The sequence below is a fragment of the Carassius auratus genome, chromosome 18 (assembly GCF_003368295.1).
Source record: "Carassius auratus strain Wakin chromosome 18, ASM336829v1, whole genome shotgun sequence".
In the NCBI taxonomy this organism is placed as follows: domain Eukaryota; kingdom Metazoa; phylum Chordata; class Actinopteri; order Cypriniformes; family Cyprinidae; genus Carassius; species Carassius auratus.
In genome coordinates, this window is record NC_039260.1 from 20,455,430 (window position 1) to 20,481,880 (window position 26,451).

Here is a 26,451-nt window from a genome sequence, read left to right on the forward strand (position 1 = left end):
GCAAAACATCTCAGCCATTTTCTTTTAGCTAAAATGGCTGTTTTCAAATAATATGTAATTGTAGGCATTGATCAATGTAATGCTCTTGTTCAGATTTATATTTAGTAAGAAAGAAAATAGCAACTGTCAGCAGATTCTTTTATCCATAGCAATTTACAGTAAAGTTATTACAGTGACAGTTCTCCCTGAATAAACTTGAGGTTAGATGCATACACAAAATAAATGTTTCTGTCATAGTCTAGCACAATAACAAGCTCAATGGTTTGATTCCCTGTGAATGCACATGGGTTTCATCATTGAAACTAATGCTACATCCACACAAAGTCAGAGCTTTCCCTATCCAATCTTTTTTTTCCTCGTCTCAAGAAATATCCACGTCCACACGAGACCACAAAACGATGTAGTATACATGCCAGACCAGAATGTGGTGCTGTAAAAATGGAGAAGAAGACTATGCGCTTAAACCTTAGCGAGTGCTACACAAATGAACATGGAACAATACATTTATTAATCCGTGTTAATGTTAGTTAATAAAAAGACAATCATTCAGTGTGTGTTCATGTTTTTGTTGCTGTTACATGATGTAGAGGTGTCTGACTAGGGGCAAGACGTGGGCTGAAAATATTCTGAAAATATACGGATTCACTGGCCACAGGACAGCGCAAAGGCAGCGTTTTTTATATCATTATTTTGTGTTTTTGGTGTAACAGAATATGTTGATATGCTTTAATATTTAAAAAAAATATATATATTTATTTGACAATATTTACGTAATTAGAAATATAGAATTTGAAAATCCATTTAATATAAAAAAATTAATAAACAGATGTAAACTTTATATTGCAACTTCTTGATTTTTTAATAAATTTATTTTTTACAAACACAATCAAATAAAATATGAATAAAAAATAGGCCCTGCAACCAACAATGCAACAATCAAATATTTTAAGTTTGACAATCGTAAAAATATTTTTGTAGAACAAAAACAAGATATTTTTCCTTTGTGATTAACAATTAATGCAACAGAGGGTAATGTGGAAAACCAGTAGTGAACACGTGCTCACACTCACTCGTTTTCCCATAAACAAATATACAGTGAGAAGCAGTCAATCCAGTGATCTAATGAGGGTGAGAGAGAGAGAGGAGAGAGAGAGAGAGAGAGAGAGAGAGTATACCGGAGGAGAGCAAGATAGAGAGCACTCCAGAGCGCTGAAGGCAGAGCTTGAGTAAGACTGTGAAGAAAGACAGCAGGAGGGGAATGAAGGTAGAGAGAGAGATAGAGAGAGAGAGAGAGAGATAGGGGTGTACAGTAGCTCCCTTCCTCAGGCAAATCCTACAGGAGGAGTCTGTCTGCGTGAGAGAGAGATACAGAGCACAGGAACATCAGAGTTGGAAGACCGAGTTGGTCCTGGTCTTTGCACCCTGTGCTCGAAGCAGATGGCAGTGCTCTCATAGTGTGTTTTCTTCAGCTGCTGCAAGGTAACGGAGCATCGCTCGCTCTCTCACACACAGATTCAGTGTCTGCATGAAGCTCTTGTCTTGCTTTGTGTGTGTTTGTCACTCTGCCTTTTTATTTTGCACTGTTTTGTGTGGCATGCTGTGCGTGTTTGTGTGTGTACACATGCATACGGTAGTGAGGAACAGAGCTGTCTGACAGTAAAGTCTCTCTTATTTAATAACCATTAAAGCTTACATTACTGAAGCTGCGATGCATTTTATGTAATTTTAAAGATTTTAGATTTAAATGTACTGGAATTTAAGGGAAAGTGTATGTTTTAAGGTTAGTTTTTACTATTTATTTTTTTCCCCTTCACTGGTTCATTCCAGTGGTCTCACAGTGTGACAAATGAAGTTCAATTATTCCAATTAATTTGTGCTAATAAAAGCTGCATGCATAGCATTAAAAACCCATTAGAAAAATTGTTGTTTAAAGTAAACTTAGATTCTACATTGCAGAACTTGTTAACTTCCTGTAAGTGTTGCAAAAGCTGTTTGATTATATTTTAATCAGTTGTCATTGTGTAGTACATGTTTGAATTGCAGTATCATGCAATTGTCAGTGTAGTGCAGAAGTGTAATGAATTGCATCTGGTATACAATGTGGCTAATATTTATATAAGTCTTAACCAACATTGCCTTGAAATGGCAAATTATATTGTTGTCATTGATGTAAATTACTGAAAAGCCAAAACTGGTTTTAGAAATCAATGAGTTTGTTTTATTTCCACATCTTTGAGCACTGGCCTACAGCTCGGATGTCATTTGATTTTCTGTGTTATTTTTAAATGTTAGTTGTTTTTTGTTTTTTTAAGACTTAATATATTTATTCCAAATGTTAAAGGTTCTTCAGTAGTTCTTCCTCTGATTCTCACTCTTATCAATATGTCATAGTTAATATAATTAATTCTGTGTTTTCAATTTTATTTATTTATTTATTGGTTACTGTTTTAATAGTTTAAATATATTTCACTAATCACTAAGGATGCCTCATGCATTGAATTGATTAAAACTTGAACAATTTAATACTTTATTAAAATTGTAAATGTAATAGTGCCCAAAGAAATTGCTTTTTTATTTGTATATGCAAATCTATAATAAAAAAACATTAGTAATCAAATTAATTTAATATTTTTTCATTCTTAAGTTTTTTTTACATTTGTTTTAAATCTGTTTTTAAATTATTTGTATTCTCTTATTTCTTATGCATATATTGAAATTACTTTATGGTTATTTTAAGTTCTTTAATCTTTTAAAATACAAAGTGGTGCACAACTGAGGTTAACTGTTTAAATTAAATCATGGATGAACAATTATGCAATATTCCTTGTAAATATATATATTTTTTAAATGTATTGCTATTCAATTAATAAGTTAATAATACTGTACAATCGTAATCTATTTTTTCATTATTTATTTACGTTTAATCAAATTTGTTTTGGCAGCTTGTAGTGAAAAGCTTTAAGTTTAACCGTGTAACAAAAATTTCATTTTTTGGCCTTCTGCATTGTATATATTATAGGGTTCTATAATATGTGTATTTATATTTCCTGGATCTGAGATGGTTTACTTGTTATGGTTTGGAAAGAAGGAAAGACCTCAGCATGTTGATGAAAACACATCATGAAGAATGTGTGAGATATTTGTAATACTGAATGCATCTGTCTGGTGTGCAGTGAGCGGGGCTGTAATGAGCACTGAGAGGGTAATAGATGGATGCAGGGACGAAAATCCATTAGGGTTAAGTCTCCTGCAGTGGGGACGGTCTAAGAGCAATCGTCCTTCACTTTCCACCCCCAGAGCAATCATAACTCAACTGTGTAAATAAACTCTGGATAGTGGCCTGAGCTCAGGGCACAGCCAAATTGCTTTGAAGTGGTACTAATAAAATGAATAAATGAATGCTTTATTGGAGTAAGAAATAAGGTCAGTCAAAATGCCTTCAGAAACGAAAACCTATCTATCAGTTTCACAGAAGAGAACAGAAGTATTAAATGCGTTATGAGTTATTCCCCATGGGCAGAACAGGTTTTGATTCTGAAACACACTGCAGATTCCATTCAGTTACATCAGAAACACACTCTGGCCGTTTGCCCGAGGAGATGAAAAATGCTGAGACGTTCTGAACGAAATGTCTCAGACTGCATCGAATGTCATGTCCGACATGAGTAGTTATTAAGAAACATTCCACCCACTTTTCCGCACCAATGGAAAGAATGTGGGTGGCCACTTCAGGGACTTTTCCAAAGCCACACGATATTGACTAGACTAACCGAGAAAGAGTTAATACAGAGTCTATAAGAAGAGTTTGTGACCAATTTTACGAAATGTAACAACCAGAAATGTGTTTGCATGTTTTTGTTTTTTTCATACATTCATTCATTGAAATATTAATTTGTATACTTATGTTTTCATTTTTCATGTATTTATTTATTTACTTATTAATTTAAACATAATTGTATTCATCCATCTCTGCATTTATGCATGTGTTCATTCATGTATTTATTTTTCATTCATTCATCCATACATCCATGTATTCATTTATTATTGATCATTCATGTTATTTTTTTTTATTCTTTCTTTCTTTCTTTCTTTCACTCATTTATTAATTTATTTTATTGAGTTGTTCACAAAGAGACCAAAACACATTAATTTTGATTTCATGCTGTCTTTATTGCGGTTACTCTGATAAACAAAGTAAATTAATTTGGGAAGGCAGTTGTCCCTTAATCAGTCATTTCGCAGAGGAAAAGTGCTGTTCACACTTACAGTATGAAGACTGGAGCGGTAGGAAGAAATACTCCTCCAGGGACTGAGCAGCCATTAGCAAGTCTTTAGTAACCATGAACGTGCACCCTCTTCCACAGCGACCGCTCTTAAAATACACCAACACAATGCTCTGTGATCATGTCTGCTGCTTATTCCATGAGATCAATTAATAAGAAGTATTTTTTTTTCACACATAAATGCTATAGTGTTCATCTGCAGAGATTTACACTGCTGGGATGGTTTCGTTCCACAACAGCAACAGCCGTCTGAAGCCTCATTCATAATTTACAGTGTGGAAAATGGTGTTTGTCTGTAGCTGCCAGCATATAAGATGAATCTTTTCAGATAAGGAAGCTGGCATTAGGATTATACAATTCTGAACTAAAGCTAACAAAAAAACATGATTTCACCATGATAAAACAAAGGCAAACTCCTTTTTCATTAGTATTTGAGCAGTGCAGGAGTTTCAGAGCACTTCAAAATACTTGAGTCGTGATGATGGTGATTAGTGTTGTTCTGTTTTGTACCGGAACATTCTAAATATGAAACATTTCTCTTGTTTTGAGACACTGAGTGCCTTTACATTGACAATATCACACCAGTTATGCTTAATACAATCATATGCACTTTACACTCATATATATCCAATTAACATATTTTATAGAAAATGTGACAAAATTGGGTCAAAATTTAATTGAAAGGGGAAAAAGCATACAAAATCACTTATCGGTTATATTTTACTATCACATAAAAAAATAAATAATAATAATAATAATAATAATGGAAACGTAAATGAAACTTAACATTAAAACATGTATTTTAGTTCCGTTCACTCAACAACAAACCCATTAAATGTAACAGTATTCAAAACTAAAAATGAATGAAACGTATACACACTCCCAGTGAAAATTCTAGTATTTGGAGGGAAGTTATTTTTGATAGAACAATTTAATAAATATTTAATAATTTAAAAGATTATAAAAATATATATTTTTTATTAGTATTATTTTGTGCATCAGTGAACTGAAGCCCAGGAAAATGCATTAAGAAAATATTTTTATTGTAATTATGCTGTTGGATATTGTTATCTTGAAGTGGAAATACTGTCTGAAACAAATCAGTTTTTGTAGTTCATCTCTAAAGCGTTTGGTTGTCTCTTTCTAATGTCAGTGGTCGCCAGGGAGATTCTGCAATCATTTATTGTCCAGTAGATGTGAATCTGGTGTGCGGTGGTTTTCTGTTCCCTGCTGTTTTCTCTCTTCCTCTGCCATTTTCCTTCCCCCAGCAACATCTCCTCCTCTCTTTAATGATCCTCTGCGTGCTCTTTTTCAGCGTCTCCTTGCTCACCTTTCCCCTCTACCTCTCTCTCTCTCTCTCTCTCTCTCTCAGGTGTATAATCAGGTCTGTTTTCATGCCCCTGTAACCAGATGGCAGATTGAAACACATAAACTGTGCCATTCATTGCTTGTCTTGGTGCAGATTGTTCACTTAACAGGACAAAGAGAGCGTGACGTTTGCCTATTGATTTTTTTTTTTTTTTTTTTTGCTGCATCTATAGGTTGTGAATCTGAATGACGTTGTGAACACAGACAGAGGTTACACCGGTCAAAGCATTCCCATCTGGTGCATGATTGCCTCTTTCTGTAGTAACAGAGTCAATCAGCAAAGTTTTTGCAGAAACTGCGGCCCTCTTGGTACATAGTCCTTAAAGCTGATTTGTGTAAACTACATTCATGTTCTGTCCCAGAGAAATCTGCAGAGACATCTATGATAAAGATATGCAGTAGCCAGACAGCAATATTGGCTCTACCGATGATGTAAGATTGGGGTGGGGAGGGTTGATTATTTTAAAAGATGCTGAATTATAAAATGGTGAAATATAAAGTCAATTTTTGGTTATATTTGTTTGTTGTCTCATATATAAATATTTATAAACAATAATAATACAATTATTTTTATATAACATATTGTAATATTTAAGACTAGAAAGTAGATATTAATATAAATTTATAAATTTAAAAAATATTAAAACGGTGCTTGATCTGTGAATATTAAGCTATTTTCTTTATTTATTTAAATATACTGTACATTTTCAACAACAAAAAAATCCTGTTTTTGGGAGGCATGTGTCTTTTATCACTAATTTAGGGAGAGCTTTTATCACAGTATTAGCTACTTACTGTGTGTTTTTTTAACATTATTATGAAAATTCATATGTATTATGTTTTTTTTTTTTTCTTTTACTCTCCATCTGTTTGATTGTGTCATGTTGGTTTTGGCCAAACCCATCAAGCTTTGGCAATAGAATAGGGTAGAACTGCACAGTTAATTTGTCCTCTGCCAGCACCTTGAACATATGCTTAATGACATTTAAACATTTATACTTTACATTTACCTTTAGTTATTTAGCAGAATGAAACATTTTACATTTTTAGAGAATGATGGCGATAAAAGGCTTGCCCGTTGCTCGTCTTTCAAAAAAGTTTCAAGATATCCTCTAATGTTCTTTGGGAGGAAAATGTGATCCACAGGTTCTGACAGTCCATTATTCACAAGCCCAAAATTTATTTAAAAAAAAATTGTATTTGATATGAAAAAAACTGTATTTCAATAATTCAGAATATAAATCTGTATTTGAATAATGGGTGGTCCCCAGTAAATATATGTAATCAATGAAAATAATCAGAATAGCTGACACCAAGTCATTCAGTAAACCTTTCTTCTGCTGAAAATAAGAAAAAGCGTCAGCTTTTGAACCCAGAAGCCCTCAAGGCTAAATATATATCTGAACCAGCAGGCCAGCTTTGACATCATCTTCTGATTCCAGCATCTATTCATCTGACACACAAAATCCCAGGATGGACAATCCCTCTTGTGAGGATGCTGAAATACTATGTCATTTTGAGCACTCACAACTTAATGTGTAAAGAGAACATATTTTATGTAGAAAATAATATTTGATGCTATTTAGATCATGAAGAATACAACATTTTAAGTTAAAGACTATACCTTCTGTTACTATATGCTACTGGATCGACCAGCATTCAGAGTACGGCTGGTGTGAGAGACATCTTAACAGAAGGGGATCAGCCTAGGGAGCTGTAATTGATTCCACATTCAGTTTATTACTTCTTATTAAATGTCCCTCATGAATATCCTATAGCACAGTGGACTGCATAACAAACAGCTGATGTCCAGATAATACGAAAAGCCTGCTCAGAGATTAAAATGATTTCCTGGATTTTTATTATTATTATTATTTTATTTTTATTAAATCTACATTATATTATTATTAAGTAAGTGGCATCCTTTTATAAAGGTTCACTGATTGTTTTATGTTGAATTATGTTGAAAATGTCCAGTATCTGAGAGTTTCCCAGATAAAGGCAGTAGTAGGGCTGTGACCGTGGCAGTTTTAGGGTCAAACATGCTTTTAATGTGATTCAAACTTCCACTAAATTTGTGCATTAAAATAGAGATAATACAAAGTTTTTGCGCATGGATATTTAGCATCTAAGTTAAGATTAATTGTGTTTCCTCACAAAGCCAAATGTTTCATCATAAATCCTGCTCTGTGTTTTGAGACGGCTGTGGGACACACGCAGGTTACTCATCCCATCACTGCTCATCCCATGTGAGTGCACATTACTTTTAAAAAAAGGACTGTTCATTTTTGTAAGTGTAAAACTTTGCAGAAAAGAGAAAATATTAGACTGCATTAAAAAATTTAAAATAAATAAATGCTTTCATTAGGCTAAGCTATCTATTATAGTCACTCTGAAAAAATGGAGATCTAAAATGATAACAGCTATTTTAATTAAAGTCAGAAATATTATTTAATGTCACCGAATTGACCAAAATACACTAATTTAATAAATAAATAAATAAATATATATATATATATATATATATATATATATATATATATATATATATATATATATATATATAGTTATTTACAGACAACAAAGAGTCAAAAGAGATGCTGTATTATGCATGCCAGGCCTGTAGTGGGCAATGTCACTTTGTAAAGAAACACTGCACATCTATGCCTATACCATATAATAGTTTTTTACAAAGGTTTTGGCAAAAAAAAAAAAAAAAAAAAATCTAAATTATATATTATTACCTTTATAAAATAGGCACGAGGATGTTAATATACTTAATATTTGTGTGTATGTGTGTGTGACATCTTCATTTACTCAATGATTACATCATAAGCTGAAGCTTATTTTTAATCTCTTATTTCAGATAGATTGATAAAAATCTTTGTATTGGCCAAAAATTGATATTTTATTGTGCATATCTAATTTCTTTGCTTTATACACTGTAAGAAATTATTTATAAATAAACGAAACGTCATTGGAGTACGTTTTACAAGAAAATACTATATTTACAGTAATTATTTTACTTCACATTTTCAAAATTAGTTAAATGTACTGCTTGCTGTTTCTTTGCACTTATTTGTCAAATTTAACTAATTCTTTGTTTCTTTAATATCAGTTTTATTATAATGTTTTGATGCTTAAATTCACTTTTAGTACTTAAATAATAATTTTTATGTGTTGTTTATATTAAATATTATATAATTTAATATAATTTTTTACTTATCAGCACTAATATGACAATAATATTGTCTTAATAGTACATAATACAAGTCCATTTTTGTATACCAGTAAAGCACTACAAAAGATATATTCTATTTAGATATTTTCATGATTTGATGGTCTTCAGCAGTGAAAACGCGAGGATATTTGTCAAGCTTTGCTGTGATCAGAGGAGAGATTAGCATGAAAGGACTCTTGCTGAGGGATCCTGTTTAGTTATTAAATGTCAGCATGTTCTCTGGCTAACAGATTATTGACTAAAATGTGAATTTTTGCTTTAAATGTTGTTGTTGTTTTTTCTTCACTCTCTGGTCTTCTCACCACTCATATCAGATATTTGGGTCCTACTGAGATCTTGACTCCAAAATTCATGTTTCTTTTAAAAATGACTTTCCTGGAAATGCTATAGCATCAGATACCTCTGTCTGTCATTTTCTGCTGGTATAGGAGATAATAGCTCAGCAGTTCAACCATCCATAAGTTTTCACTTTATCAATCAAAGAGCCACTTAGATGTGATGCAGAGTGAAACTAAATGAGTTTAATCCATGTCCTGGCCAGTGATTGGGATAACGAAGACTTCTTTTAAACTAGAAGTCTGGTCAGGAAAAGATATAAGTGTTCGCTCAAGGGAAATGTTTTCACACATAACATTTTGCAAATCTTTGTCTTTAGTAATTTGATATCAGACAATGAAGTATTTCCAAAACACAATTTCTGCAAAAAGACAATGCAGACAGAATTGCAGAATAAAGTCATAATAATGGGAAATATGTACTGGTGGCGATGCTTCTATAATAGGGATATTATGTACATTTACTGAACATTTCAAAGTAAAATGTCCAGTGAGGGGTGCAAAATGCATGTTCAATATGTGTTGCATTTTTATTATGTTGCTTCACGGAGCGTAAGTGCAATGACTTTAGCCAATCATAAGCCGATTGTTAATCTATTGATAATTGTTAATCGATTCCAAAAGTCCCACCCCTTAACACGGGTCATTTTAGACAGAGGGTCAGAATGAAGGTTGAAAAGAAAAATTTGTGTTTATTTATTTATTTATTTATTTTTGTGCAACAAAAGAATACTTTATTAACATTATAAGTAAACCTCAAGGAACATATTAAAATAATAATAAAAAAATTAATTTCATGACCCCTTTAAACTGTAAAGAGACTATGTAACTATGAAGTCTGTCTGTTCTGCGTATCTCTGTGTGAATAAGCAGCACAATATATAGCATATATATATATATATATATATATATATATATATATATATATATATATATATATATATATATATATATATATATACACACACACACACACACACACACATGCAGTATGTGTATTGTGTTTCTTAGACAAAAACTGAAATATAGTGTGTGTTAGTATGAGCTGCTTTTATGGCAATTTCATATTGTATTTTTTGTTGGTCACAGTTGTTGAGATATTGTTTATGTTAGCTGAACATTAAATGGAAACCATCCTCATTCTGGAGTTATGAATATAGTACAATGGCTAGACAGTGTTGGTGTAAAACAACGAGTCGTCTTCGTCTGTTCTCAGATATGCTTAATCCTTTGCACCTGGGAAATTTCTGGAAAATTCCTGTCACACGGCAGTGAGTTTGAGCAGGTAATGAAGAGGAGCTCAGCTGAAAGGCTGAACGGTTTAATGAGCACTACCAACCTGCTCAGCTATAGGCGACATAAATAGTCTCATCTAAAAATAGCTTACATATCCCTAGCTAGCGTTTTACAGGTTAGCACCATTCTAACATTTAATGATGGCGCTTCTCAGTTTCCTGCTGTCACTAGTCACGTTTCCATTACAAGTTTGTGCAAAACTTTGCCGATATATTATATTTTATAAATGTCAATAAAAAAGTATTGCGAAATGACGGTGTTTCCATTAACTGATGCTATATGACTAAAACATTTTTTTTTCCTCTTGTGATAAGTCATGGCAAGGGATTTTGGCTACTCTAGCCATTATTGAAGGAGGAGTATGCATGTATCTTGACAGAAGCAGCACAGAGAGCAGCTTGTGCCGTGGCACGACTTGTAACACTAGCGTTATCTAGAGTGGCCACGATCAGCTGCGGTGGAAAAAGTGTCTCACCATCGTCAAATCTGTTTTTTCTGTTTTATTACTTTACAATGAAGCTTTTACGAGTTGAAAAGGAGTGCTGAAAAAAAGGTATTTGCGCGCAGACAATGTTTAACTGGATATGATTTACCATTCAAGGGACATTTTAGTGATGTAAGACAGAAGCCTATAAAACAACCCCATCAAAACTGTGTTCAGAATTGTTATTACCTGACAAACTGAATTCTGTATTTTATTAGAATCTATGTGAAGTCACTAAAGCCTAAATGCTTCAAATCATTTGAAAACAATGTTCTTGTGACTTACAGAAATGCAGCAGAACATCTGATGAAAGAACATTTTAGGAGTAATTGTACCAGATATGACGTCCTCACAAGCCTCTTACAATGTTTTGGAACATTTGTTAAATTTGAAGAAATTGTTAGCTATTGATAGCCTTTTATAGCAATTTTGCAACATATGGTATTCATTAAATTTGCCAGTTGCCCATTATAGTTGTACAATGAGCCCAATGAGAGATGTTTCAAATATGGGGAAACCCAATTTTCACACTTATTCACTTAACTGGCTCAGACTGAGGTGATGCACGTTTGGGCGAATGTGTTTTATCATTTCTATTTCTCCTATTTGTATGAATATTGGCAGAGATTTCTGCTTTACTATCTGATGCCTGAAGCTGACCATTCTGACTTCATTTTATAGATTGTTGCACTGAATAGATTGATCCTGTCATTTATGATAGCATTTAGCACAATACAGGTTCAGGAAACACACACAATGGTTTGGAAGCAGTTTTCTTTTTCATATCATCTCCTCTTTTTAGACATATTCGAATAGACTTCTTTTCAGCCCATCAAATCAACCCATGGTGGTGTTTATAAACGGCTATTTCTGCTAATGATCATTGCTGGGTTTTGTATTATAGTAATTATATACATTTCTCTGTGATACTTATTTTAAATTATGTAAGACTCAATGAAGTACATACAGTCATTAATATTCAAGCTGAAACTCCATTCATTAGAAGCTGAGGTTTCATTCTTGTCATGCATAACCAGCTCAACAAACTGTCAGTGCTTCTGGTTCTGGATGGATGGATGGATGAATGGATGGGTTTTGTGTGGCTGATGATGAAGTGGATGTCTGTCTGCTGTTTCTATCAGGCTTGATGAGGGCTGATCAGACATGCATCAGTCCCATACCGTCGTTTCATTGCCAATGATTTCTCCCTTCATCAGCCAGAAAACAACAGGGCAAACTATAAATCAATATCTAATCCCATTTTAGTCTCAATATTTTCAGTTTAATTTGGCACCAGTGTTAATCAGTCAACAGAATTACTGCCTGAAAATATTCATTGATGATTCTAATACACACTTTTGAGGAAAATTATGAAAAAAATAACAGTGCTAGACACATTACATATAACACATTAACAATGTTTTTAAAAGTCAAAAAATAATTAATTCAATCCTGTATAAAAATGTCCGTCTGAAAGAATGACTGTGTGAATGTAGCCTTTGATTGCAGTGATTTGTTGTGAATTTACTAATCAGCTTTATGGTGTTTCAAATCATTTCTCCACAGTTGATTGAAAACTTAATACCAAACGTTTATATTTTTCGCGCAATTCTCTTTTTTTTTTACTTTTTAGTATTTTTCCCAGCATGCATTTCTTTTCAATAGATAATCACTATTGACTTTTCATATATGAAGTGATCTTTTCTAAACTACATTTCTCAAAATGACTCTTTGATCAATAACTGCTGCTCCACACAATTGATTCTGACTTGGAGCAGTTTTCTTCTACTGTGTAGCACAAATTACCCATCATCCAGCTGAAAGAAAACATATTAAAGGTTTGATGGGCTTAAATGGTTTAAACTGGCCGAGTTGCGGCTGGAAGCCTGGAAAGCTTCTCATCAGCTGATACTTAAAAAAAGCTTTTACTTAGTAGAAAAAAAGACAAATTTAGCATATGTGTTTCTGTTGCATATCATATTTGATAAATTTGGCTTTAAAGGGTCACATTTTATGATACAAGAGAATGAAGCAAGCCTCAAGTTTTTTCTGAGGCCCAAGCTGAGTAAAATATATATATATATATATATATATATATATTATGTTTGACGCATATAATACACAGTTTTGGTGCATATAATACTCACTTTGTTGGCATGCGTATGACATGCATTTTGCCACACCCCTAACCATTGCATATCATGTGCACGCCAAAGTCCATTTCTGCATAGAAATAGTATGCCAAATAGTAATAAAACATTGTGCCATTGAAACACACTTTCATGAGATTGGGTTACATATTACTAACACTATTAACGTTATTTGTATGTTTCACAGCAAAAAAATAAATAAAAATAAAACCTGTGTCAGTGTCTGAAGGTTTTTATAATCATACTTAAAGGCCTTTAACTTACAAAAAAATAATAATAAGAAGAAGAAGACAGACAGATGACAGAAGGCTCGTAGATTGTGTACACCAGGTGTTTCAGCCAAATATTCAACCCATATGACTCATTTAATGAGATAACATACAGGTCAAATATATTCAACCGTAATTATAGTGTCTGTTAGCTAAAACGCATATATTAAAGAGTAATGGTTTTATCGCTTTAGCATATTTGATGTGGCTGAAGGCAGTGGGTGGTAATTGCTCATTAAGGTACTTTTTCCCTCATGAAATATAGATGCAATTTTGTTCCGGGCTTTTATCTGCGAGTTAATAGAATTGAAATTCCCTGTCATTAAGGCTCTGAATTCCTCACTGCAAAGATGGACGATTTCAATCTGACATTCAGTTTAGAGGAAGACCCCCTGCAGAAAGGCGTATATCACTGCAGAGAGCAGGAGACATTATCTAATCATACAGTCATGTACTACAACTGTGAAACAAACACGTCAACATGTGCATGCTTTCCATATGTTTCATTGTTTATGTCAACAGTTGTGCATCCATTAAAACTCACATTTATTGATTTATTTACCGAATATTTGCCAACCTTGTTTTCCCCACAAAAACATGATGGCCCACAAAAACTAATAATAATAATAATAATGATGATAATGCTTTTAAGTTTTAATTTCTGATATATTATTACCAAATATTGGATTCAATCTTGCGTCAACTTCTTTTCTTTCAGTTAGCACAGGGTTTGTGTTTCCTTTGTAAACTGAATGATCGTGGATACCTCAGTTTTTGAGTGAATAATGCCAAAATGTCAATCAAAAACGGAGGTACTTGTACTTGATAAGCAAGACAACACAGGACAAACATGTCATTGTCTGGAACAGAAGAGAGTAGCCAGTTGAGCAATGGGGAATTATATTTACTTAATAATTCAGTGCTCTGAAATGTTATTGTGAATACTATTGTTGCTTGTTCATCGTTGTGTCTGCAAGAACAACAGAGTGACGAAACGCACTCTGTAGAGCAGTGTGGTCATATAGGTTTACCACTTGGTGCTCTTTCTAAAATCTGGGTCCTGAAGTAAAAGTAATAGTCTCACATCTGTGCTGCTCTAGTTTTGTGTGGTTAGAAATGATGACTCTGAGTATTTCGCTTGTTTGTTTCCCAGCACCTCATTCTGCCATTCTGCGATTTCATGAGGATTTATTCCTCACAGAGTCCTTCTATTCTTAGCAAGACGGATGTAGTGCTGTGCTTGTAGTCACACACTCCTTATTTATTACATGACCAGGGGTGGCAACGATAATTTGGTGTATTATTCACAAATCTGCTTACAGCTTCACATACAGTAGCAGTGTAATGTGTAAGCAATTAAGAAAAAAAATGTAATATGTCATATTTCTGGTAATCTGTTGTATGTATGCTGACGTTTATGGGTAATGCATACTGAAGAATGAATTTCCCAGCAATACTGTGTGAAGTGCATGATGGGTTAAAGAGGTGAACGTAGGATGCTGTTATTATCAGCAGAAGCTCTGAAGTGCAGCTAATGGGATTTGTAGGTGGTTTGTTTCTCCTGCTATTTAACCCCAATCCACTGATAACAGTTTTTGCTGTGAACCTGCAAACCCTGGCTTTCTCTCTTCCTTTTCCTGCTTCTCTCGCTCCTCTCGTTCTTTCCTCTCATGGTATGAATGGTTCCTGCTCTCCTTGACCTTCAGCTGTTGAGGAATAAGGCTAATGTCTGATCAGTTAGTGATGGCAGAGGCAGGGGAAGGTTAATTTCAGCACTTAGACTGTGTCTGATGGTTTAGTGTTCATTCATCATCTGCAGCTCTGACACGGTCACACATTATCTCCTGTGCTGTCTCTGTTTGGTCGCTGTTGTTAATCTGTCTCTTCTGAATTGGTCTTTTTAAGGTAAATTAATCATGTCCCAGCACACACATTTAGCTCCTAGTACTAAGTGTAACTCTATCTCCATTTAATTTTTTTTTTTTTTTCACAATGCTAAAATATCTAACAATATAATAACAATTCTGGATATTTGTTACCATTTTAAATACAACAGGTAAATAACATTAAGGGCATACAATTAAAAAAGCCATTGTATTAGTTTGTTCCCTAATTTTATTTAAATCATGGACACATTTTATTTTATTTTATTATATATATATATTATAATATTATATTATATTATTTGTCATTTGCATGCAAATGAAAGAGCCATTGGAAAGTGACAAACAATATTAGAATTTTTTATGCATAATTTCATCCCTGAAATATTTGTAGATTCTGTTAGCAATATTGCATGAAGTTTAGTAATTTGTTACTCATGTTATATAAGAAAATTATGTTTAATTAAATTACTTTTTACACACACACACACACACATATATATATATATATATATATATATATATATATATATATATATTATTTTGTTTTTGTAAAGTAAGTCATGTTGTACTAATCTCTCTAATTTTATTATCACATGGGGGCCATTGACAGAGCCGATGAAAAGTGAAAAATAGTATTAGAATTGTATTATATATACTACCATCTCTATAATAATTCTGCATAAGAGTGTACAGTATAATCTGTAAAAAAAAAAAAAAAAAAAGGTAGCTGTCAGGAGTTTTTATCCTGATCTTTATCTCTACAGACAAGAACAGTGAGAGACCTGCAGTACACTTAAGTGTTTTTTTATGTATTACGCACAGTTTTCTTATGTACTTTTAAAATCTGAAATACACTACAAGTGCACACAATTATGCACAGTTCTTTTTCACAAGAGTCTGGGGAACACAAAACAATATACTGTATTTTGAAGAATGTTGGTTTTGGTGACTTTCATTATATGCACAAAAAGGTGTTAATGTGACCACTGCTGCATTTATGTTTGTTGAGAAAAGGCAAAAATGATCACTTTTGTACTGTATATTATTGGGAAATAGCCAACCAAGCTATAATATCCTATGCAATCTTTTTATGATAAAAGAATTGATGTATGGAAACTCACAGTATGACAATTTATTCTCAATATGAACTCTTCATCATATCACATCAGCTATACTGACAGATTTCACATTCTTTCATGTTCAGATTTCACTCTCTCTCTCTTCTCTTTTTCAGAATATTATTAATTTGAGTCTGAGTCTGTGTGTGGAAAGAGAGGCAGTGAATGGACTTTTGCTATTACAGCAGGGTTATGTTTGGTGCACAGATGTTTAGAATTGCAAATGCATGATTATGTCCACATCCATGACAGGCTTTACTGGATCTGTCTCCGGCACACACTTACAGTCTGATCCGTCTGCAGTCCCTTCTTCAACATCTCTCTCTCTCTCATCACTTCAAATGGCTTTAAAGATTTTAGTTTTGTTTTAGTAATTATAGGTAAATGGATAGTTCACCCGAAAAAATAAAATAAATGTTTTTGTGCATATAATGAAAGTCACCAAAACTGTTTTGCTACCAAAATTCTTCAAAATACAGAATATTGTTTTATGTTCCACAGAACTGTGCATAATTGTGGGCACTTGTAGTGTACTTCAGATTTTAAAAGTACATAAGAAAAACTGTGCTTAATACATAACAAAAGACTTAAGTGTACTTAAATTGGGTCAATTTTCACAACTTTTTCTTAACACACTAAAGTACACTTTTAAAAAGTGCACTTTGCAATCATTATACATTTTAATTCACGGTGTTTAAATTCTCTTTTGTCATTCTTTAAAGAAGTACATTTTGATAGGTTGACTATTATAAAGCACATGAAAAGTACTTGATTATGGTTTTAACTGTAATGTGTTATTCAATATTACATTACAAATAAATATGTCACTTCCTGTTGCCAGCTGGTGGCGCTATGACTAAAACTGATTATGGGCATGTAGATCTGTTAAGGGCAGAAGTCTTATCTAACATGTGAAGTTTGGGGCAGATTGGACATTGTATGTCTGAGTTACAGCAACTTCCTTTTTCATGGCGAAACATCAAAATTTGTCAGACGGCCATGGACACGCCCTTTTACGAAACCTCAATATCTTCGCAATTTAACATCACAAAGGCCTTTAGATTGGGCATACCAAATTTGGTGTTGACTTGAATAAATCTCTAGGAGGAGTTCGTTAAAATACAATGCATGGAAACGACAAAAATTGCACAAAATGTGCTCATAATATTAAAAATAACCGACTTCCTGTTGGGTTTAGAATTTTGCTCCAAGAGTCTTTTTTGAAGGTATTGGTGTGTTACATGTGTGTGCCATTTTTCATGCATGTATGCGTGTGCAAAGTTTCATGACTTTTTGAGCATGTTTAAACTCAAAAATGTGATTCATTTTGGAGAAGCGGAAGAATAATAATAAGAAACAGAGCAGAAACAATAGGGTCCTCACATCATCGGTGCTCGGGCCCTAATAATACTGAAATTATTTACTGAAGCCCTAAGACTCTTAAGTTCAGCTGCATTTAATATACATGTAAACTATAATAAACTTTAATTTAATTGTAAATAACTTGCAATTAAGTGTCTGACAACTTCATTCAGTTCACACAGTAATTTTTTTTTTTTAAGTATACTATTGTTAGTTTATTTATATAAAAAAAAAAGTCTTGGGTCAGTGGGTCAGTGTATGACAACATAATTTTTACTTTTGAGTGAATTTTTCTGATGCAAGATTATATATCTTAAACAAGAAACCACACTAGTAATGCAGAATAGGAATAGTTCTCCTTTGAATTGCACCAGATTCTCCTTTACTCAGTCCTCCTGAGATTAAGTTTTTCACCTCTGAATGAAAAATGAAACCTCTGTATGACAAACTTCTAGAGGCCATCGTCACAGACTAATGAGATCAGTCCACAGCTCTGTCATTCCAGGCTTTATTTCACCAATGACTGATCAGGAAACCAAAGTTAGTTAGCAGGAAAACACCTGGTCACCCTTGATCTCTAAATATAAAAATCCCATTCAGTTTATGAAAAAGGCTGCATGTGTGAAAGCAGCTGTTAATAAACAGAAAAGCATTTCATGTTGTATAATGCTTCCGCAGTTTTGCTTGCAGATTTCACCACCTATTATTACAAATACATATTTCATCCGGTAAAACCGGACCTTCCATGGTTTCACCTTTCAAGTCTGAAATGGAGTCTATATGAGGGACTCAAGGGATCTGGGACTCGGAGCGCTGCAAACCTTTGTTGTTTCCATGGAAACTGAGTTGGCTTGTCAGTGTATTTATACACCACACTCTCACACTCCAAACATGCAGAGTGTGAAAGAGTCTATTCAGAGGAAACCCCCCTACATGACTGTGTGTAAGACGCGTGCTATAATTACCCAGCTTCACTGTTACAGCAGAAGCACTCTCTGTTCGTCCTGTGAAAGCATCAAGCTTCAGCAACAACAAGGTCATTCAGTCACTGGTGAAGAAAGAGCTCATTACACACATTACTAGAGCCTTGAAAAAAAAGAAAAATAAATATAAAACTTATATATAATATATAAATATATATATTAGAACCTTAATTTTAACTTGTTAATTTAGTTTGTTCAATTATATTCAATTATATGCATGTACACTGCCATTAAAAAAAAAAAAAAAATTGTTACAAGTCTCTTCTGCTCACTAAGCCTGCATTTATTTGATAAAAAAAGAGCTATTTAAAATAACTGTTTTCTATTTGAATATCTATTAATATGTAATTTATTTCTGTGATCAAAGCTGTATTTTCAGCATCATTGCTCCAGTCTTCAGTGTCACATGATCTTCAGAAATCATTTTAATATGCTGATTGGCTGCTCAAGAAACGATTCTGATTATTATCAATGTTAAAAGCAGTTGTGCTGCTTAATGTTTGGTGCAAACAGTGATACATTATTTTTTCAGGATTCTTTAAAACATGTTTTAAGAACACTGTAATCTTATGTAATTAGAAACATCTTCACTGTCACTTTTGATCAGTTTAATGCATCCTGAATAAAAACTTATTTAAGAAAATCCTAATGACGTTTATATGTCTGTATATTACACATAATCTTTTCAGTAAAAAAAAAAAAAAAAATGGTACCATTAGGTTTTCATCAGTCTGTGAACTAGTTGCACAGTTTCACAGTCTTTATTTTGGTAAATGATGTCTTTCACCCCAGTCTGCTCCAGTTGTGAAAACACTGCATGATTGCCCACTGTTTGTTTGAGCTGCTCGATCAATATCCATTTGTCTGTGAACTGTAAAATATCTGACTGAACTTACAAATCTGGAAAATAGAAACAATTAGAGAGATTTGAGGGTCTTAAAGGAATAGCTTAAAGGAATGGGTGCCGTCAGATTGAGAGTCCCAAACAGCTGATAAAAACATCACAATAATCCACTTGTCAAGTGAAAAGCTATCTGTTTGTAAGAAACAAATCAATCATTAAGACATTTTAACTTCAAAACATTTCTTGTGGCTGATACCCTAACCCTAAGTCTATAATATACGTATTAACGCTTTCTCCAGTGATAACGTTTTTGTGAAGTTTTGTTGTAAGTAATTGTGCAAACTCAGAGGTGATGAATCGGTGTATTTGGATCTTTTATAGTTCAAATGTATTTTCACCCTGTAAATGCAGCTGAACGTTTTATTTAGGAATACTGGAAAGAGAAAAAAAAAAATGTAGTTCCTGATGCAGCTCAATATTTTTTGCCATCTTTCATCACTTTGTCAGCTGGCAGGTTTGCAAAAGGACATTGATTGATTTTTAAAGTCTGTTATGATGAGCAGAATGTCTAATTATGAGATCCGTTGCTTTGCATTTAAAACTGATGTTGCCATTACAATCGCGACAGTCAGTTAATAAGAAAACCCAATCCACTGATGCGTTGCTACATAAATCATCTTGATTTACAATAATTAGTCTTTGATTGTTTTGATGGCTCATTGATCTGTTCTTAATCACCATTTAATTTAATCATGTTCTCTTGTATTCATTCCATTTTAATCAGCACATCTGTGATTTAACAGGAAATGTGATTAGACTGCCATTACGCTTTTATCCATATCTCTCCCCAAAACAGCTTTTTAACAAGAGAAACAGATGCTTGCAATAATCACATAGATACAGTATATCAGTACATTTAAATGAACCAGGGAAATTATGCAAATACATGGATAAATGAGAAATGATCTCTGAATAGGAATCATACGCATCTTGATATTTACTATGAACTGGACAAAGTTTAATCTTTTACTGTCCTTTTGCATTTTTATATATTAGTAAACATCATCTCAAAAATATTTAATGAAAACGTCCTCTTTTTTTTCGTGAGATTTCGAGAGATGTCAACAGGTTTGTGACCTTCAAGTTTAACGTTCTGCGGTGTTGTAACAACTGTGGCTTTTCTTCAGGAAGAAAACAAACTGAATCCAGTTTTTTTAATATACTTTGAAACATTGTGATAATATAAATGTACTTTATTCGGCAGTTACAGATTTTAAAGAAATAGTTCACCCAAAAATGCATCCGAGATGAAGATGAGTTTGTTTCTTCATCAGAAAAGATGTGGAGAAATGGAACATTCCATCACTTGCTCAGCAATGGATGCTCTGCAGTGAATGGGTGCCGTCAGAATCAGAGTCCAAACAGCTGATGGAAACATCACAATAATCCACAAGTAATCCACACCATCAATGAACAGCTTGTGAATCCAAAAACTGCATGTTGGTAAGAAACTAATGCATAATTCATAAAAATGTTTAAACCATGATAAGCTTCCTCTCCTGTTGTCCTTTCACATCAAAATCCACCCACATGTTTGTTTACAACTGTTTTAACTTGTAAACAGTGCTTGATCTGTACATATTTCTTTCCTGATTCAGAAAAGATGACTTTTTCACTGAAATACTATAGAGGAGTTAGAAACATGTAAATGATGGATTTGTTTTCCCCATTGAAAATGAAATTGAGGCTCATTGATGGACTGGAGTGGTGTGGATTATTGTGATGTTTTTATCAGCTGTTTGGACTCTCATTCTGACGGCACCCATTCACTGCAGAGCATCCACTGGTGAGCAAGTGATGTAATGTTACATTTCTCCAAATCTGAAGAAGAAATAAACTCATCTACATCTCTGATGGCTTGAGGGTGAGGACATTTTCAGAGAATTGTTCCTTGTTCAAAGATTGCAAGCCCGACCTTCGGCCGAGTCCCATTTTCATGGGTTCAGCGTCTATCATAGGCTGTGCTGAGTGTGAAAGCTTTAAATAGAAAGCCTCTGCAAAAGCAGTCAATGTGATCAATACGGCTATACGAGGTGAACTAAAGGGAGACAAGGATACTGCTGGAGATCGATCATGAACAATGTGTTAAAGACATAGAGTAATGCCTCCTTAAAGCACAGTAGAAGCTCTATGTTGCATTAATGTTACATTTGCTAATGTTGCTTTCATTTTATTTTATTCAAATTATATTTACCCACAGCAAGGAACAGAACAGCATAATCTTATAATAAATTATAAATATATATTCCACACTGTATTAGATGCATTAATGTATGCCTTCTGAAGTTAAAATGAATGTTCGTGAAACTGAAATGAAAAAGTGCACTTAGGCAAAGGCTTTTAAAAATGTATACAATTTCCACGTTTCCAATCTTACATTTTAATCAGTTTTATCTGTATTTTTTCCTGCATAATGAGAATGCAAAGAATTTTTATTTCCCCAACATTAGGGCATAAATCTATATGGCATAATCGGGAATATATAATGGCAGTGAACAACCTGAATCTTGGGCTTTCTTGCTCTTTTCATAAAAACAACTTGGAAAAGCGAGTGTACTAGCAAAACACTAATTATATGCCTGTTGCCAAGCAGCAAAATGTTTTTTTCAGTGAAAAATCTGAAACTAATTACAATGATTAAGTACAGCGATTGCTAAGCTATGACATGAAAGACCCAACACATAGCTGATTATTTGCAAAGAGCCATGCCTATAGATAGAATTCACCACAGGAAAGTTGTGAAGATCAGTTTGTGAAGTTATGTCAAATATTGAATTAATACACTCTTTTATATATATATATATATATATATATATATATATATATATATATATATATATATATATATATATATATATATATATATATTTATATAGTTTCCAAAATGGAACTAATAATTATTTATTTAGAAGATATTTTGTAGGAATGCTTAATATTACATAAATCCTCTCTCTTACTTACAGTTAGCCAGCACTAGAATAAAGCATGGGGATATAATGAAGCTGTCTCATGTCATCAGGTCATGGTGCTCTGACAGAAAGAAGTCTCTCCCTACTGAGCTCTGTACTTAGGGCTCAAAGCAGCGACACCCTGGCGTTTCAATGCTATAGTCATTTACTCTGCAGCAGAGCAGTACATGGTGCCCTGTCATTGCTTAGACAACTATTATCAACTATTGCTCACATTTTGTTCTTTGACCTACAGCTCTAGAGGAACTGCATGGTCACTGATATTATTTATATTCAAGATTAAATGTAATTTCCACATTAAGGCTCCTTTCACACACACACACACAGGTATACAGCATATTAGTGCTGTCATATGGTTAATCGTGATTAATTGCATCCAAAATAAAAGTTTACATATTTGGGTGTACAGTTGATATGTATTATGTATATATAAATAGACTCACATGCTTATAAATACTTACGAAAAAATATGTTATTTTGGTATGTTAAATATATATTTATATATATAAACGTACATATTTTCAAAATACATGTGTATTTACAGTAGTGCTGTCAAACGATTAATCGTGATTAATCAAATGCAAAATTATATATATATATATATATATATATATATATATATATATATATATACACACACACATAATTATGCACATGTACTCATGCATCATCATAACTGTGTAGCAGTTACATGATTTCATTTGAAACATTTTGTTCTGGTCGGTTTCTCTCAGTAAGTGATGAGAGGAGTGATAATAAAAGTAAAGTAAACTTTTATAGAAATAAGCTTTCTATCATTGTTTTAAGCAAGACCGCATTGTCACACGATAATAAAACAAAGCCAAATAAACGGCTTGCAGAGTGGTTCTGTAACTTATGCCCCCAAATATCATGTAGGCCTACCATCTTTGACTTTTGAAACATGCTATAAAGCTTGTCTAGTTTATGTTCAGCTCTCATAACTCATAAACTCATAAAGCACCAGTCTGACGGAGGGCAGTCCTGTGACGGAGGGCAGAGTCAGCGGTGTTGTGCTCAGCACGGGCTCGGTACCGATAGGTCAGTGTACGGTGGTCTGCTAACGGCTCTCCTCAGCTCCTCCTCCGAGCAGCAGTGATTGCTCGTCCGCGTGAGGACGGCCTCACTGAATAATGCAATGAATGCGCGATGCGTTGCGTCTAAAGTTGCGGACTTCGCTCCCAGCATTAAAACCGCGTAACCCTGGCGCAGATAGTTTTCAGTTTTTAACAGTCTCAGCTCTCTGGGTCGGTTTGATATGAAGAAACATACTTTTAGGGAGTTTTAATATGTTGCGACTTCTTTTACGCGAGCTGTCAATCACATCGTCTGGATCGTGCGCGCGCTGGACTTCACGGCAGCTAAGGGTGAGTTAGTTACAGTTTATTATCTTCACGATGTTGGAGGATGTGGAATGTCAGATTGCTTTGGAGGAATGCACTGGAGTACGTGGGATTTAAAAAGCAAAACTAAAAGATGTAACATGTCACGGTTGTGGATATGTGGAAACTGCCATTAGAAGGTTAAGATTAGTGAAAGTTTCTGTTGCTGTGGGTCACATTAGAGTGTATCCAACAGATGGTAACAGTGATAATAAAGCGAGAAGGGGTCACAGTCTGGCTGCAGATTTCAGATTCACATACTGTATACTTGTGCTAAGTGCCAAGGAGCAGGAAATGTTGCCGCATTTATTTGTGCATTTAACTGTTTCTCAGGAATGCTTGATTCTGTGATTGGTCGTTTAAAGCATTCATCAGTCAACTGTTTCTTAATCATGACCGGTGCATATTGCAAGTGCAACTGTTTTTTTTTTTTTTTTGGCCTGTTAAAAAGATGAAAATTAATACATTTAGCTTAAGTATTTCAGGTCCATCTAGAGTTAATTATTTATTAGTATATATAGTTAGTTTTCATATAGTATTTTTGTCAAAACAAGCAAATTTTAATGTAGTGGTCAGTATTTATTTACATCTTTAGCAAATAAAATTTGAGCAGTTGATGCATACCCTTATGAAACATAAGTACACTTCAGCACACTTTAAAAAAGAATATATGGAAATAATGCACTGCACGTAATATTTTCGGACACGTGCCTGCTATTTATAATTAAATGAGCTTAGGAACATATGATGTGTTTTTAGTACACTTAAGTGACTTTTAATTCATCAATATTATATTATCTGCAATAATGCTATACCTTAGTGATTTGAAGTACACTAGAAGAGCACATTCTAATTAGTTTTGTCCATCACAGTCTGATTGTTGATGTTGTTAGGGAGGCTTTAGATGGTGGGATATGGGCCAGATATTTCTGTGTGGAAATATCTGTGGGCCCTCATTTTCACTTTCTGCTAAGGATGCCATCCAAGCCATGTCTGGCTTCTTCGCTCTCTCTCTCTCTCTCTCTCTCTCTCTCTCTCTCTCTCTCTCTCTCTCTCTCTCTCTCTCTCTCTCTCTCTCTCTCTCTCTCACACACACACACACAGACACACACATCTTTGCTCTGTACTCAGAATTGAGACACAGAAAGATAACCATGTGCCAGTTGACATCTGGGAAGAGCTAGTATTAGAAAAGCAACAATAGCCTGAGGGTTTGTGTGAGTATGTGCGTGTGTGTGAACAGGTGTCTGTTATAATATAAAGATTTCACTTGGTGGACTTGTGTATGTTATGCAGCTATATGCTACACGATCAGCATGTTGTTTGAGATTATGAGATGTTGAAGAAATGTAGGACGGTTTTGAAGTAAATCTGTGTGATAATACACTCTTGGAAGCATGTGGCCATCTTTACTCCACAGGAAGTGTCTGTGGATGGATCATGTGTGTCAATGTCAATCCAAACTCCACAGCCTGCTGTATTTACAGGATGAGTGCACATGAACGAGTCCACAGTGCCGTTACTTCCGCCACATTCAGCCAGTGAATTACACAGACCATTCTCTTCAAAATCCCACAGACATATCAACAAAAGCTGAAAACCACTGACAGCATTTCTCAGGACACCTACAGTATTTCAGTGTCAGGAAGAGGCACGATCACCTTTTGAGTTTTTATTTTGAATCTGCTACTTAGTTTATGTTTATGAAGAATAGTTATAAAACTACTTCTTATGCACTTATGAAGCAGTCATGCTTGACATTTTTACTATTCTGTAGCAGCAAGAGTAAAATATGTAGGTAAAGCATCAGTTACACAGTTAATGCATATCCTTTGCTCTTCATGGTGTTGTTTTGTGTATTTGATAGCACATTGCTCATAATTGCTCATATTTTTTTTGGGATTGCGATTAATCGTATGATTTTGAAAGTGAAAAAGTGAAAGTCGTGACATTTGCCAAGTATTGTCACCCATACTCGGAATTGGTGCTCTGCATTTAACCCATCCAAGTGGTGGGGGAGTCGTGGCCTAGTGGTTTGATGGTAGAGTTTGATTCCTAACCCTAGGGTTGTGGGTCCGAATCTTGGGCCGGCAATACCATGACTGAGGTGCCCTTGAGCAAGGCATTGAACTGAAATGGCTGCCCTGTGTGTGTGTGTGTGTGTGTTCACTGCTCTGTGTGAAGAAAACGAGGGAACATTTAAATTAACTAAAAACGATCAATTGCTTTACGGCGAATTGCAGCTATTTTAAAGTGTGAGTGTGCATGCTGCTTTTTAAAAGCAAAGGAAAGTTTGGAAAAGAGGAAACAACCCCACGCTGATACCGTTATTACCAGTGTTGTTACACGTCGATTAACCGTTGGGAAAATTTCATCAGTCAAAACCGTATTGTACACTTCTTT

The 26,451-nt window shown here is 34.0% G+C and overlaps 1 protein-coding gene across 17 annotated transcripts in view; it reads left to right on the forward strand.

Annotated features, from left to right (window-relative positions):
- Window positions 1-26,451, forward strand: part of LOC113118627 (GRAM domain-containing protein 1B-like) — a 133,988-nt gene that overhangs the window by 21,985 nt on the left and 85,552 nt on the right. For 8 of the 17 annotated variants that reach the window (XM_026287936.1, XM_026287938.1, XM_026287939.1 and 5 more), the window contains exon 1: window positions 1,196-1,479. The exons of 1 other annotated variant lie outside the window; for it this stretch is intronic. The gene's annotated coding sequence lies outside the window, so the exon portion shown is untranslated. Of the gene's footprint in view, window positions 1-1,195; window positions 1,480-26,451 lie in introns of those variants that run through there. 8 more of the 17 variants (XM_026287941.1, XM_026287948.1, XM_026287946.1 and 5 more) reach the window with 1 other exon arrangement.